At 41.6% G+C, this 17,258-nt stretch overlaps 1 protein-coding gene across 1 annotated transcript in view; it reads left to right on the top strand.

Moving 5' to 3' along the window:
- The window catches only part of afap1 (actin filament associated protein 1), a 152,058-nt gene that overhangs the window by 61,309 nt on the left and 73,491 nt on the right, over positions 1–17,258 (top strand).

Below are 17,258 nucleotides of genomic sequence, written 5' to 3'. Positions count from 1 at the left end.
GTCTTTTGAGTTCTGTGTGATATTGCTGGTTTCAGATTCAGCTTAATATGTTTTGTTCTTTATTGTGAGCTATAAGTTATAACAATTGCCTCACACATAGGGAAGGATTGAAAATCTGCATTTTAAAGATAATTTACAATGAACATGCAGTAGACAGATGAAGAGCACTTTAAAAAGCCAAGGCAATGTTACGTAGTCTAGGCTCAGACTGTTCCTGAGGAGTTAAGGTCTTTGATTTGAGGCTGAGAAGCAACCTTAATGTTAGAAATGAAATAACTGTTGTCAAGCTGTTGGCGAAATGTTTATGCCAACTGCATTGGGAGGTGCATTATGACTGTTTTATACAAAACAGAAATTTATGTTTTGAGAAATAGATAAAGAGCTGTAAATGATATTTAAGTGGCCTGCTATTGTTGGGTTTTTCTTATAATCAAATGACACCTTCTAGCATGAGATTTATAGATCTGTCTCTTTGTTATTTGTATAATACTGTATGTGACATATTAGTTAAGTATCCTGAAATCTTTCTCAAGCTAGGACATTGCAATATTCAACTTAATAGTTGTACTTTTCACCTGGCTTTGTACAAACTGATAACCATGACTATATTGGGCGTCGTGGATGGCCCAGGCCCTTACCCAATCAGGATGCCTCTGCCTTGAAAGGACCAGGGGAGCAAGTGTAGACAGAGCGCTACCTCCCCCGGAACGGTAGATGGCAGCCCCCCTGGGTGGCAGCTGTGCCTCGGACTCCCACAGGGCTTCATGGGAGATGGAGTTGGACACAGCCCTGTTAGGATCCAGGGTGCGCTGCAGCTGTTCCTGAGCCCATGTGGGCGCTTCTTCCGTCACACCCAGAAGTGCTGCCGGAAGTGGAGCAATGAGCAGCTGAAGCACTTCTGGGTGCCTTATATAAGTGGCCAGCGGACAGTACTCAGTGAGCCAGAATCGTGAGGAGGGAGACAGAGCTTGCCAAGGAGGAGTGGAGGAGAAAGAAAAAAGAAGAAAAAGTATTGAGTATTATGCTTTGTGTTTGAGAATGTGTTGTGCCTGTGGGAAACGAGGGAGGTGTTTCGGTGAAGGTGAATAAAATAAAGGTGGTGAAGGAAAATAAAACATTTGTGTTTTATCAGTGTGCCTCCTGCGTCTGTCTGTGTCGGGTTAAGCACTGGTATAGCGCCACCTGTTGTCTCACAGGATAATGAGCTATGTGACTTTGTGTACATTCAGCTGCAAACTAATCATGAAATTAGACATCTTTTAACTTAGTTAGATCATTTATTCCAAGTGCAAGAAATAATTTCAAAGTGATCTCTCTCTCTCTCATTATATACTGTGTGTGTATATATATATATACAGTGGTGTGAAAAACTATTTGCCCCCTTCCTGATTTCTTATTCTTTTGCATGTTTGTCACACAAAATGTTTCTGATCATCAAACACATTTAACCATTAGTCAAATATAACACAAGTAAACACAAAATGCAGTTTGTAAATGGTGGTTTTTATTATTTAGGGAGAAAAAAAAATCCAAACCTACATGGCCCTGTGTGAAAAAGTAATTGCCCCCTGAACCTAATAACTGGTTGGGCCACCCTTAGCAGCAATAACTGCAATCAAGCGTTTGCGATAACTTGCAATGAGTCTTTTACAGCGCTCTGGAGGAATTTTGGCCCACTCATCTTTGCAAAATTGTTGTAATTCAGCTTTATTTGAGGGTTTTCTAGCATGAACCGCCTTTTTAAGGTCATGCCATAGCATCTCAATTGGATTCAGGTCAGGACTTTGACTAGGCCACTCCAAAGTCTTCATTTTGTTTTTCTTCAGCCATTCAGAGGTGGATTTGCTGGTGTGTTTTGGGTCATTGTCCTGTTGCAGCACCCAAGATCGCTTCAGCTTGAGTTGACGAACAGATGGCCGGACATTCTCCTTCAGGATTTTTTGGTAGACAGTAGAATTCATGGTTCCATCTATCACAGCAAGCCTTCCAGGTCCTGAAGCAGCAAAACAACCCCAGACCATCACACTACCACCACCATATTTTACTGTTGGTATGATGTTCTTTTTCTGAAATGCTGTGTTCCTTTTACGCCAGATGTAACGGGACATTTGCCTTCCAAAAAGTTCAACTTTTGACTCATCAGTCCACAAGGTATTTTCCCAAAAGTCTTGGCAATCATTGAGATGTTTCTTAGCAAAATTGAGACGAGCCCTAATGTTCTTTTTGCTTAACAGTGGTTTGCGTCTTGGAAATCTGCCATGCAGGCCGTTTTTGCCCAGTCTCTTTCTTATGGTGGAGTCGTGAACACTGACCTTAATTGAGGCAAGTGAGGCCTGCAGTTCTTTAGACGTTGTCCTGGGGTCTTTTGTGACCTCTCGGATGAGTCGTCTCTGCGCTCTTGGGGTAATTTTGGTCGGCCGGCCACTCCTGGGAAGGTTCACCACTGTTCCATGTTTTTGCCATTTGTGGATAATGGCCCTCACTGTGGTTCGCTGGAGTCCCAAAGCTTTAGAAATGGCTTTATAACCTTTACCAGACTGATAGATCTCAATTACTTCTGTTCTCATTTGTTCCTGAATTTCTTTGGATCTTGGCATGATGTCTAGCTTTTGAGGTGCTTTTGGTCTACTTCTCTGTGTCAGGCAGCTCCTATTTAAGTGATTTCTTGATTGAAACAGGTGTGGCAGTAATCAGGCCTGGGGGTGGCTACGGAAATTGAACTCAGGTGTGATACACCACAGTTAGGTTATTTTTTAACAAGGGGGCAATTACTTTTTCACACAGGGCCATGTAGGTTTGGATTTTTTTTCTCCCTAAATAATAAAAACCATCATTTAAAAACTGCATTTTGTGTTTACTTGTGTTATATTTGACTAATGGTTAAATGTGTTTGATGATCAGAAACATTTTGTGTGACAAACATGCAAAAGAATAAGAAATCAGGAAGGGAGCAAATAGTTTTTCACACCACTGTATATATATAGAATGTTCATGGCATTCGTAGTCTGAATCACAATCTGATTGTATGGGTGGTTACCTACCAGGTAACGCTTGTGGTTGGTCAGCAAGACAGCTAACATCCACCACGGTGCCCTCTTTCAGTTGCGAGAAGCAGATCATAGAATGGTTGAAATAGTTTTACTGTCAAATAATGCAGAGAGTACGCGACACGTGTTTCGCCCTAATTCTGGGCTCATCAGGCGTACACACTCACTGCATCCCCTCTCGGGAATCGAACCTTGAACGTCAGCGCCAGAGGCGAAGCCCCTAACGCTGCGCTACGGCATGTGGTTCGTTTATTTGACAGCATGTAGATCGGGGTAAATTACATCTGCTTCTCGCAACTGAAAGAGGGCACCGTGGCAGATGTTAGCCGACTTGCTGACCAACCACAAACGTTACCTGGTAGGTAACCATACAATCATATTGTGATTCAGACTACAGATGTCATGAATGTAATTACCCCGATCTACATGCTGTCAAATAAACGAACCACACGCCGTAGTGCAGCGTTAGGGGCTTCGCCTCTGGCGCTAATGTTCGAGGTTCGATTCCCGAGAGGGGATGCAGTGTGTGTGTACGCCTGATGAGCCCAGAATTAGGGCGAAACACGTGTCACGTACTCTTTGCATTATTTCACAGTAAAACTATTTCAACCATATATATATATATATATATATATATATATATATATATATATATATATATATATAAAATATATAATCCAATGTCTGTCTGTAATTCTGTCCACTTTTCACAAGAGAAGTACTTAACAGATTTAAATCAGGTTTCATCGGGTATCACATCTCGCTTGCAGGAGTGATTTATTCACGCTAATCCTTAACCGAGGCTGTGGGTCGAGGGGAGGGGGAAATGTGACGTCAGGTGTGGGGAAACAGGTGGGGCCCTCCTCACTCAAGTGTCAGCCTCGGAGCGTACCTTGCCTCCACTTAGCTAGCGAATGAGAGGACTACGTAACGGATTTAGATTGGGATTTTTCTATAATTTGCTTAATTTTCGGTTGATTTTGCGACTTCTCTCATCGCGCTAAGTATCATAGTTCATTTGCAGGAGTGATATATTCGCGCTAATCTGAGACAGAGGCTGTGGGCCGAGGGGAGGGGGAAGTGTAACATCAGGAGTGGTGAGCCAGGCGGGGCCCTCCACACTCACATGCCAGCCTCTGTTTGAATTGGTCTACCTCTGGTCACGTTTTGGAGCGTACCCTGCCTCCGCTTAGCTAGCGATACCTGTTTGTTTATTGATTTTTAAAAGTTTGTCCTGTTTCACTACTACGCGGGCGAAGCTGCAGGGGATAGCTAGCATTAAATCATTACTTAAAGTAATGTTTAATGTAATTTAGCCTTTTCAATTGTAATTAATACTAGCCAACCCGTGGCGTAGCATATGCCGCATAATTATGTACTGATGGGTGAACACTTCTTGAAAGACACAGTTGTCCAGATGGGGTGAGTTTGAGGATACGACTGTAAGTGAATGAAAAGATGGAACTCTGGAGAGAGCAACATGCAATTGTCCGTGACTGAAAACTGGAGGACCATCGCCACGCCACCACCTCCCAGAGCGAGGGATGGGGCTGGACGGCTGTCGGGCGCGGAGAGCAGAACAGGGGAGGGGGGAAGGACGCCCTTTCCGCCCCCTCTGCATCTCCGGACAGAGGGCGGGCCCGCGAGGTTTCGAGACCTAACCGTCCAATGACGGGTCAGCACAACCAGTAATGATCCTTCCGCAGGTTCACCTACGGAATTATGACTTTTACTTCCTCTCGATAGTCAAGTTCGATCGTCTTCTCGGCGCTCTGCCAGACGCCACGAGCGACCGCAGCAGGGCCGATCCGAGGACCTCACTAAACCATCCATTCGGTAGTAACGACGGGCAGGGAGTTAATCAGTGCGAGCTTATGACCCGCACTTACTGGGAATTCCTCGTTCGTGGGGAACAATTGCAAGCCCTGGTCCCCATCACGAATGGGGTCCAACGGCTTACCCATGCCTCTCGGCGCCAGGTAGACACACGTTGATCCATTCAGTGTAGCGCGCGTGCAGCCCCGGACATCTGAGGGCATCACAGACCTGTTATTGCTCAATCTCATGTGGCTGAAAGCTTAGCAGCTACGATAGTCTTACACTCCAGTACATTACGGTGAATGCGTTCTCGTCCCATGGTCTTAGAGTTGGTGGGCGTGATACTGTGAGTTGTCGTCATATCCATTGGTCTTAGAGTTGGTGGGCGGTGCTCTGTGAGTTGGCAGGCGTGGCTATGTCGTGCGTAGCCCATGGTTGTCTTGCGTGCCCTGGTCGGCTGCTTAGTGAATTATATATATAGATAATTGTAACATTAAATATCAGTAAAACATAATTGTAAGTTAATTTCATCCTCACATGCAAAAAGAAAAAAAAATCTTTGACAAATAGAAATTTTGTATCTAAAATGTTTTTTATGCAGTCATGTTTTATGCACACATGTTCAGTCCTCTGTTAGATAAATAACTACAAATGTGACATTTTAGTTAAGTGACATAAACAAGTGTATTTTCAGGGATTCTACTATCAACGATTAGGACTTGGATTGCAGTTTTCTCATCAGCTTTTGTTATGCCTTGCTTCAGTTACCCTTTCTTGTATTTGGAGTCAGCTGACAGGAGAAAGAACAAATGCTGTGTTGTCAGAGTTCCAGGCACTTCAGAAATTTTCTTAAGCAAGCTAGACATCTTTCTTTTTGACAATTGATGTTTAAGTTATGCCATTGTGCCTTGTCCTTTTTGGTAGTTTTATGGCAACTGACTCTAATTTCTTAGGTTTATATACATTTTGGAAAGGTGCTTTGACCTTGTTGTTTAACCTCTTCCATGTGAAAATGACTAACAATAAATTTTCTTTTATTAATTTTACTTGTACTGGCATCAATCAAACTTGTACTATAACCCTAGAAAATTATGTGTCTTATCTGGTTGAGGATTGGCTTTGTCTGTAATTAGTTGAGTGCTAATATGAAATTTATTGCTGTCAAACCCAGTTTCACATCAAAGAAAGAGAGGTATGAGGAAACATGAAACAAGTGACCCGCTCTTCATCCTCAGTGTCTCTTCCCTATCAGTTGATCTAATTCTATTTGTCACGGTTTTAAACTAACCCTCCATTCCATCAGAGAGTTCAACAGCACTGTGCAATATTTACGTCCAATTCTAATTGCATTCATTTCACCAAGGGGGGAGTTATCCAAACCTGCAACAAAACCCAAGGCCACGGATGACTCTTCAGTTTAATTTTATTTCCCGCTTCAGATCTCACTCGCTTCAAAAATGGAACAAGGGCCTCCGGCCAACTTTTCTTTTTGTTGTATTTTCTGTTTATATTCATGGTCATTTATCCAAGTGGGCAAGTAATATCTGTAAAGCCTGTGCTGTTATATCTGTGCATATACTATACTTTTTTAAAATCAATATAGAATGTGTGCACATGTACTTCAGGATGGTTGGTGACTGTGGAGGCCAGTTTGGACAAAAGTTCAGGGTTAGAATTTAATCTCAGTCCACTCCTGGTTAGTGATGTCAGTCAGCAAACACATTTCATCCATCCATCCATTCTCTTCCGCTTATCCGAGGTCGGGTCGCGGGGGCAGCAGCTTGAGCAGAGATGTCCAGACTTCCCTCTCCCCGGCCACTTCTTCTAGCTCTTCCGGGAGAATCCCGAGGCGTTCCCAGGCCAGCTGGGAGACATAATCCCTCCAGCGTGTCCTGGGTCTTCCCCGGGGCCTCCTCCCGGTTAGACGTGCCCGGAACACCTCACCAGGGAGGCGTCCAGGAGGCATCCTGATCAGATGCCTGAGCCACCTCATCTGACTCCTCTCGATGCGGAGGAGCAGCGACTCTACTCTGAGCCCCTCCCGGATGACTGAGCTTCTCACCCTATCTTTAAGGGAGAGCCCAGACACCCTGCGGAGGAAACTCATTTCAGCCTCTTGTATTCGCGATCTCGTTCTTTCGGTCACTACCCATAGCTCATGACCATAGTTGAGGGTAGGAACATAGATCGACTGGTAAATTGAGAGCTTTGCCTTACGGCTCAGCTCCTTTTTCACCACGACAGACCGATGCAGAGCCCGCATCACTGCGGATGCCGCACCGATCCGCCTGCCGATCTCACGCTCCATTCTTCCCTCACTTGTGAACAAGACCCCGAGATACTTGAACTCCTCCACTTGAGGCAGGATCTCGCTACCAACCCTGAGAGGGCACTCCACCCTTTTCCGGCTGAGGACCATGGTCTCGGATTTAGAGGTGCTGATTCCCATCCCAGCCGCTTCACACTCAGCTGCGAACCGATCCAGAGAGAGCTGAAGATCATGGCCTGATGAAGCAAACAGGACAACATCATCTGCAAAAAGCAGTGACCCAATCCTGAGTCCACCAAACCGGAACCCCTCAACACCCTGGCTGCGCCTAGAAATTCTGTCCATAAAAGTTATGAACAGAATCGGTGACAAAGGGCAGCCCTGGCGGAGTCCAACTCTCACTGGAAACGGGTTCGACTTACTGCCGGCAATGCGGACCAAGCTCTGGCACCGGTTGTACAGGGACCGAACAGCCCTTATCAGGGGGTCCGGTACCCCATACTCCCGGAGCACCCCCCACAGGATTCCCCGAGGGACACGGTCGAACGCCTTTTCCAAGTCCACAAAACACATGTAGACTGTTTGGGCAAACTCCCATGCACCCTCCAGGACTCTGCTAAGAGTGTAGAGCTGGTCCACTGTTCCACGACCAGGACGAAAACCACACTGTTCCTCCTGAATCCGAGGTTCGACTATCCGACGGACCCTCCTCTCCAGGACCCTGAATAGACTTTTCCAGGGAGGCTGAGGAGTGTGATCCCTCTGTAGTTGGAACACACCCTCCGGTCCCCCTTTTTAAAGAGGGGGACCACCACCCCGGTCTGCCAATCCAGAGGTACTGTCCCTGATGTCCATGCGATGTTGCAGAGACATGTCAGCCAAGACAGTCCTACAACATCCAGAGCCTTGAGGAACTCCGGGCGTATCTCATCCACCCCCGGGGCCCTGCCACCGAGGAGTTTTCTGACCACCTCGGTGAACTCAGTCCCAGAGATGGGGGAGCCCACCTCCGAGTCCCCAGGCTCTGCTTCCTCATTGGAAGGCATGTTAGTGGGATTGAGGAGGTCTTCGAAGTACTTCCCCCACCGACCCACAACGTCCCGAGTCGAGGTCAGCAGCGCACCATCCCCACCATATACAGTGTTGACACTGCACTGCTTCCCCCTCCTGAGACGCCGGACGGTGGACCAGAATCTCCTCGAAGCCGTCCGAAAGTCGTTCTCCATGGCCTCCCCAAACTCCTCCCATGCCCGAGTTTTTGCCTCAGCAACCACCGAAGCCGCATTCCGCTTGGCCTGCCGGTACCTATTAGCTGCCTCCAGAGTCCCACAGGACAAAAGGGACCAGTAGGACTCCTTCTTCAGCTTGACAGCATCCCTCACCGCCGGTGTCCACCAACGGGTTCGGTGATTGCCGCCATGACAGGCACCGACCACCTTACGGCCACAGCTCCGGTCAGCCACCTCAACAATAGAGGCACGGAACATGGCCCATTCGGACTCAATGTCCCCCACCTCCCTCGGGACGTGGTTGAAGTTCTGCCGGAGGTGGAAGTTGAAGCTACTTCTGACAGGGGGCTCTGCCAGACGTTCCCAGCAGACCCTCACAACACGTTTGAGCTTACCAGGCCTGACCGGCATCCTCCCCCACCAGCGAAGCCAACTCACCACCAGGTGGTGATCAGTTGACAGCTCCGCCCCTCTCTTCACCCTAGTGTCCAAGACATGTGGCCGCAAGTCCGACGACACGACCACAAAGTCAATCATCGAACTGAGGCCTAAGGTGTCCTGGTGCCAAGTGCACATATGAACACCCCTATGCTTGAACATGGTGTTTGTTATGGACAATCCGTGACGAGCACAGAAGTCCAATAACAAAACACCTCTTGGGTTCAGATCGGGGGGGCCATTCCTCCCAATCACACCCTTCCAGGTCTCACTGTCATTGCCCACGTGAGCATTGAAGTCTCCCAGCAGTACGAGGGAGTCCCCAGAAGGTATGCCTTCTAGAACCCCCTCCAGGGACTCCAAAAAGGGTGGGTACTCCAGACTGCTGTTCGGTGCATACGCACAAACAACAGTTAGGACCCGTCCCCCCACCCGAAGGCGGAGGGAGGCTACCCTCTCGTCCACCGGGGTAAACCCCAATGTGCAGGCTCCAAGTCGGGGGGCAATAAGTATGCCCATACCCGCTCGGCGCCTCTCACCGGGGGCAACTCCAGAGTGGTAGAGAGTCCAGCCCCTCTCAAGGAGATTGGTTCCAGAGTCCAAGCTGTGTGTAGAGGTGAGCCCGACTTTATCTAGCCGGAACCTCTCGACCTCGCGCACTAGCTCAGGCTCCTTCCCCTTCAGAGAGGTGACATTCCACGTCCCAAGAGCCAGCTTCTGTAGCCGAGGATCGGACCGCCAAGGTCCCCGCCTTCGGCCACCACCCAACTCACACTGCACCCGACCTCCTTGGCCCCTCCCATAGGTGGTGAACATATTTCATTATTATGTTATTTTATAAAGCATTGTTAATGAGTCTCAGTAATAAAGTCATAGGAAAAAATTCTCTAAAAATAGACTGTACGTATTTGAAGTTGGTTTCATAAGTTAACACTTCCTTGAACAATTGATGTGTATAGATTTTCTGATTCTTTGATTTTGGAACATGTTGAATCCAGATTTGTAGTTTTATTGACATTCTGAGGATGTGATAGTGTGCTTATTGTATTTTGTTTATGATTGTGTGTATCCAAGTTTTTGGATTGTGTGAAACCTTTATGCAGTATACTGTAGTTAAAATCATTTTAAGGCATTAGGACTTTGACTATGATTCTTGGGTTACATTTTGGGCTTTAACATTCCTGCTTTGCTACCCTTTTTATTTACTTTATATGGTCTATATTGTTTATATGGCAGCTTACAACATTTGAGATACAATTGGTTACATTTGTTTTTGTTTTTCTAATTGGAGCACAGGCAGTTGAAGTAACTTGTTGATGGTCACACAGTGTCAGTAACAGGATTTAAATCCTTAGGGTCTGAAGAGCAAGGCCTTAACCACTAAGCCACACTGCCTGCCTTTTTTATTCCTGTTTATCTTTGATTTTTGCATTTCTCTCATCTTTTAATCCATTTGCTTGTTAGCCTTTTGGCCTGCCAGGTTTTCACTCTGGCAGTACAGCTAGAAATATTGATTGGAAAAAGTTCACACAATGTGTTAAACACCTGTGATATTCAAATATTAAGTGTAAAATGTAACTTTCAACTGATGTCATTGCATGTTCTTTTCCGTCTAACTTACTGTATATAATTATTATGTGTATTATTTTGTATGTTGTAACGTTGTTTGGTTTTTTGATTGGGTATTCATGTGGCATAATGTAGTGACATTCCATAAACACTCAATGTGGTTTTTGCTTAAGGTGTTAAAAAAAAAAAAACACACACACATTTTAAGGCACCATCTGGTAAGTCAAGATTGTGGCTGATGGCATAGTATCAAACAAAGCCTGAATAAAAGGTGCATAACAGGAAAAATGTAGAAAGTGTTTTTATAGCTCAACGGCAGCCAGGAAGGGACTTTAAAGAACTTTTCTAATCTAACGATTAAAGCCAGGATTCCATCTTGGTTAATCTGTCTAAGCTCTGCTGTCTTTACTCAGTATTTCTAACGCCCTCTGATTCTGTAACACTTTTGTATTATCCGTTGTGATTTATCAACTTTTGTTAGGCTCCCTTCGTCTGGGCCTTGCTTATACAAGTGAAAATGAAGCAGTATCAGTATTTTCCATTCCTAAAGTCTTATAACAAACCACCAGTGTTTTTTTAATTAGATAATTAGTTACGAATTTTGATTGAATTTGGCTTGTGCTGCTACCGTGAAACTTATTGCACTAAATAAGTTTCAATGATTTTTTTTCTTTAGGCAAGGGTTGTCTATTGAGTGTACTGTAGCTTTTTTGCATTGTTTTAGATGTGGCTTATATCCAGTATTAATGTTTTTTCTACCATTTGTGGAATATTGCCAGTTACTTCCGTCCATCCATCCATTCTCCAACCCGTTATATCCTAACTACAGGGTCACGGGGTCTGCTGGAGCCAATCCCAGCCAACACAGGGTACAAGGCAGGAAACAAACCCCAGGCAGGGCGCCAGCCCACCGCAGGGCACACACACACACCAAGCACACACTAGGGACAATTTAGAATCACCAATGCACCTAACCTGCATGTCTTTGGTGGGAGGAAACCGGAAACCCACGGGGAGAATATGCAAACTCCACGCAGGGAAGACCTGGGAAGTGAACCCGGGTCTCCTAAATGCAAGGCAGCAGCGCTGCCCAGTGCGCCACCGTGCTGCCTAGTGCCACCAGTTACTTGCAGGAAATATTTAAAAACTGATTGATTGTTTTTTCAAGTATGTAATTATTATTTTTTAAGTGGTGAGGGGAGAGTTTGTCCTTTTTTGTTTTCTTGTGCCAGGACTTGTGAGTAAACTAAGAGCATTGCTTTTTTCACTCTCTCCCACCTCACTTTTTGAGTTGATAATTCCCTATAGATCTACATATAGATGTACAAACTCTTGAGTTTATTGTTAAACAGAAAAAATACACAATGACATTGAATTATTCTGTCATATTCTAAAGGACTTTTTTCATCATGCTCTCCTACTGATTCATCTTTAGAACATTAGAACACTCTAGACAAGAACAGGCCTTTCAACCCAACAAAGCTTGCCAGTCCTATCCACTTAAATTTTTCCAAAATAACATCAAGTCTAATTTTGAAAGTCCCTAAAGTCTTACTGTCTACCACACTACTTGGTAGCTTATTCCCAGTGCCTGTGAGTCTCTGTGTAAAGAAAAACTTCCTAATGTTTGTGCAAAATTTACCCTTATCAAATTTCCAACTGTGTCCCAGTGTTCTTGATGAACTCATTTTAAAATAAGTCTCGATCCACTGTACTAATTCCTTTCATAATTTTAGACACTTCAATTATGTCACCTCTTAATATTATTCTTTTGCTTAAACTAAGCAAATGTAATCTTCTTTTCCTTTAGCATGACTTCTTCATAAATGATTAGTTTGTAATCATATCCATTGGTTCTTGCGTCTTTCATGCATTATCTCTGGAAAAAAATGTATTCAATTTTGTTAATAAAAAAGAACAGTTAACACCTGTGATCTATAATTTAATTATAAAAATACCAAAGTTAACACTTTTTAATAAAGGACATAACACTTCTAACTGTCTGGTTATGCAGGAGCTTAATGTAGAAAGTTTTTTTGAAAGGGACAAACGAAAAAAACTGGAATCGGTATCTGAATCGGTGTATCAAGTAACGTGAAATTGGTGATTGGTATCGGACTTAAAAAAACCTGATCGGAGCATCCCTATTTTATTGGTTAGCATTTTAGGAAATTCAGAATGTGTCTAGAAATTAAAATAGACATACAAATTCCCTTTACCAAAACCACAACAAACCCCATAATTGTATTAGTCATCTGTAGCAGGAGTTGCAGTAGTAAGCTGACTGTTGATTCAATAGCTTCGATTATTTTGACATTCACCAGTAAATCCTATGATTTAATGTGCAATAGATTTGATGGTCCACAGGCAATCTTTAATTAATTTGTATACAAACAGATAAACAGATCATGCCAGTGTTTAAATGATTTAATTTCAAGTTTGATTATTTTACATAAGCCAAAAGTTCTACGTCACATGGTATAAAGTATCAGTTTATGTGAATTGTAAGTAGCACCAGCTTCGAAAACTACATCTCCTTTTATCCTTCCATCTGCTTTTTGGGTGCAGGTAACAAGGTCAGTATAGTCATAGGATATGTTGTTTCTTTTCACTGTAAATACTGTATATATTTCAAAAGAAAGGGTTTGAAATTAAATGTCTCCTGGGGTGACTAATCATGTCAACTTACTTCAATTTGTTTGTTTTTTTAAGCCAGTCTTGATTTTCTGAGTTTTTTCAGTTTCAGTTACTGTCTTTTTTATTTTATAGTCAGTCTTTCTTATATTGAGAAGTATTGCTTTAATGTAAAGGCAAACTTGCACATTTATGTTCTCTTGGTGACCACTTTCACCAATTTTGGCAACACTTATCTTTTGATGATGTTGCAAGATTTGTCTTGCCAGTAGTGAGCCGGTCAAGCCCTGATTACCCTGATTGCCCTGATTGCCTGAGGCTCAGCTGAATGTAAATAGTTTGTGTTATGGGGTAACTTTTCATGTAATTGGTAGTAGGCAGCATTTAGTCCAGCTGTGACATTAAAGCATTAGCCATATGTCTACAGTCAGGCAACTGCTTCTTGACTCTTAGACCACAGTGGCACAACAGCATACCCAACATAACTAGAACAGATGAATATGTCACCATTTTTTAGAAAGAGCTGAAGACATTCCTTTTCTAACTTGGTTTGTTTCCTAAAGTTTTATGTCATAAATATTGGACATACAGTATATTTCTATTTATTAATTAGTTAAGACACTTAGTGTAATTTATAATTTTTAAACTTTGCTTTTTCTTCCTTTGAATCTTGTACAAAAATAACTGATATGTTGCATTTGACAGAGTTTATATCATTGCTGTGATATTTATCTTTATACACTTGTGAGTTGTAGCTTTATTTGGATAAAACAGATACTGTATGCACAGCCAACTTATAGTTAAATAAACTGTAAACATGTTAGTCCTGACTTTCTAATTATATAAATTAGAAATTAGAATCTAATTATATAAATGATTATAATTAATTAGTATAGCAATTCTTAAATGTTGATATTAGAAATCCTATTGAATACTGTATAAGTTGATTATTGTACAGTATTGTTTTGTGAGATATGTTGTTGCACTTCAATTAATACACTCTGGATTATGTTAAATGCTTGTGTATACATCCAGGTATCTCTGGCAGTTCATTTTCCAACTGGATCCAAATCTTTGTCTGACCTACATCTTTGTTTGAGTCTAACTTCCCATTTTGTTTTAAGCAGTTACTCTGGTGGCCAGTCTGGCTCTTGAATGGCTGCATAGTGTTGAACCTAATGCTCAGCAATGCCAAACCACAACAAGCAGGAATAAATCATTTTGGGAATGTACTCAATTAATTAATTTTTTGAATTACTGGAGCCTATGATCAGTGCAGTGAGAAATAGAATAATCTTTCATAGAATAAGGCATCAAAAAATGAATACATCTATATGTAATAAAATTTATTATAATATTTTCTTTGGCATGGCATGGAAGGGCTAATGAGAGATTCGTGTAGTTAGATTAAATGTTGTTTTAGCAGTGAAAAAGCATTTGAGTTTTGGCCTTCTTTTTCTTTCAAATAAGTGCCTTTAAAAAGTAGTGTAATTGTTTTTAGTTAATATTAAGAAATTTCAGGTTTAGCATTTACCATTACTCTGCAGAATGCTGCTTTGTGAAAATGTAAATGCATTGCAACAAATAGCGTAAAAATGAGAGTCTTATGTCTTAATTTAGACATTCATTGCAGATATGGTGTTTCAGAAATTAAATGTAAAGAAAGAGAGCAATAGCCTATATATAGTGTGAAACAAGATATTTGTACAATTTGTCAAATATTAAAGTAAACTGCTGTCTCAGTTGTGTAAATGCAGAAGTCTAAGGAGATGTATTATTTCTCTTGAAATAAGAAAAATATAGAATTAGCACTGGAAAGGACCAAAATATTTATCCTTTGGTTGTTTTTGTACTATCCTGAAAGAAAATCTTAGGAAGACAAACTGTAGATTCTCTCGGTCATGATGCCGCAAAGAGGCAATTTTAGAGGTATTAGTACAGGAGAGAAGTGATTGCAGTGTTACCATAAGATGCTAAAGAGCTGCTGACCAAATCCAGAGATACCAGACTCCCTTTTCGAAGAGAGAGATTGGGCAAGGTGAACTGATGAAAAACTTTACGACCCCTTGGATGACAGCATGTGACAGTGCAGTATCCCTAGCTGGTGACATTTTTTGTTTTTGAAACAATATTTTTTCAGTTTTCAAAAACACTTTTTCTCATTGTGCATGGTCAAAACAAATACAATTAGATGAATTTTTAAATTTAGCCAAGTTACTTTTTGGTCCTAGACATTCGTATATGATTAAGAAAATTAACAATGGAGGAGCTACCTTGGACAGCTGGCTGTTTAAGAGCTACTGGAAAATCAAGGCTACAAGGATGCCAAGAACTTTTAGCAGGAGTTTTATCTTAGTGTTCTGAACCTTTAAGAAAAGAAGGATGGCCCCTACTTGATTGAAAATGGCTTGATTGAAAACAATCGTAAGAGAGGATTTTAAATCATCTCACAAGAAAAGGAGATTGATTCTGCAGCCAGGAGACCGAGGAAGGAAGTCTTAGAGAGAAAGTGAGAAGTGGAATTCTTTGTAGTACTTTGAGGAGAGCAAGTGGCAAACACCCAGTATAGAAAGGTTCACAACTTGTATGGTAAGACCAGAACGATATCAGAGTTTTATTATCTTCTATTCACTGGTATTTTGTGTATTTCATTGTAATTACTTTCACTTGTTTGGCATATTTTGAATCAACCATACTGTTTTTCATACTTTTGCTGTCCTTAACATACATTAATTTTTGGAAAGATACCAAAAGTGTGCCCTCTTTTACATTACATTATGTAGCTTACCACTTCTATATTTGAACAGGACTTTTCCTAATATCAACAAGTTTACTGCTGGCCTTAAATCAAATGTAATTTAGAGGAAATCCTCTCTTTGGTACACTGAGAATAAAAAGAATGATCATTAGTTTGTCTCAAACCAACCCAAGGTAAGTGGTGTGGGAAAGACATTAAAGGAATGGAAGGGAAAAGGTTTGAAAAACATAACGTAATTGTACACTGCTTTAAATAGCTGAACCTATATCTATGAATGAGCTTGAACCATATATTGGCTCATTGAAAGAGTGCGCTGTCCCTCTTTGATTTTTTTTTTTTGTCTTTAAGCAATAATTAAACATTTTTTGTCCTAGTGTATGTTTGGCTTTATACCAAAAGAGAGAACAGAAGTTTTGATTTTTTGTTTTGTCTTTTCCTCCTGTTGTCTAACCATATCTGCCTTTCAAGAATCATTTTTGATGTCCGTGTTAAGGCCCTATGCAGTACCAAGAAAATTGTTCAAAATATTAAAATCTTAGCAGTGATTCAGGCAACAGAAACCTAATTAACAGGCAGCTATTTTGAGAATTTAAGATCAGAATCGGTCTACTTCCATGTACCGTGCTAGTAATCTAGCAATGGCTTCAGTTCTGCAAGAATGTGAGGGTATTTTTGTTACTTTGCATACTTCGCTTCTAGACAGCCAAGTCCTAATCTGAATTACTGGTGTGATTTTGAAAGATATAGTGAAGATACTGATCTTTTACACTGGGCTTTTAAAGAAAGATTGTATCAACAAACAGTAATAAGCAATATTTGGCTGCTCAATGATAAAAAAATGGAGTTTTCGTCCAAGTCTGGTACACCCATAAAAACATTACTTCACTATTTTATAATTAAACATCAGAAGCAACATATCCATTGTTCTTCTTTCACTGAAATCCAGTCAGACTCATTCAGGTTTTTCCTTTCCCATCCCTTCCCTTTTCCTTTTCCTTACACTAAAATCACATGTTTCATTAATCACAAGCACTGCCAATAGCTTGTCCACCACAGCAGGTCTCCTGGAGGAAGTGAGATAAAGGTATGTTGCTCAGAAATTGCATAAATACAGTGTGAATAAAATGGGAAGAATTTAATTTTAAAACTAAAAATATTATTATAACTAAGTAGTTAAAAAGTATATCAAACTATGTGAAGTGTAATGTGGAAACAGGTTTGAACATAAGAAGTTCACTGTGAAGAACTGATCCCACTCTTAAGCAAGTATCACTATTTTTCACACTGTAACCATGCAGATATTAAAAATTTAAATAAAATATTAACAAAATGAAAGGATTCATTACGACATCCGACTTTGACATAAATGGTACCTATTTTAGCATCATTTAAAATATGTGTCATATGGAGTATGTCTTATTAGTGGTCTTAATTGTACTTAGAATTACAAAGACACAGCAAAATACAATTGCAACTGTTTTAAATAGGAAGTCAGC

Source organism: Erpetoichthys calabaricus, chromosome 5, assembly GCF_900747795.2.
Source record: "Erpetoichthys calabaricus chromosome 5, fErpCal1.3, whole genome shotgun sequence".
NCBI lineage: Eukaryota > Metazoa > Chordata > Cladistia > Polypteriformes > Polypteridae > Erpetoichthys > Erpetoichthys calabaricus.
Note: the sequence above shows the minus strand (reverse complement) of the source record. Positions and strands in the feature narration are given on the sequence as shown.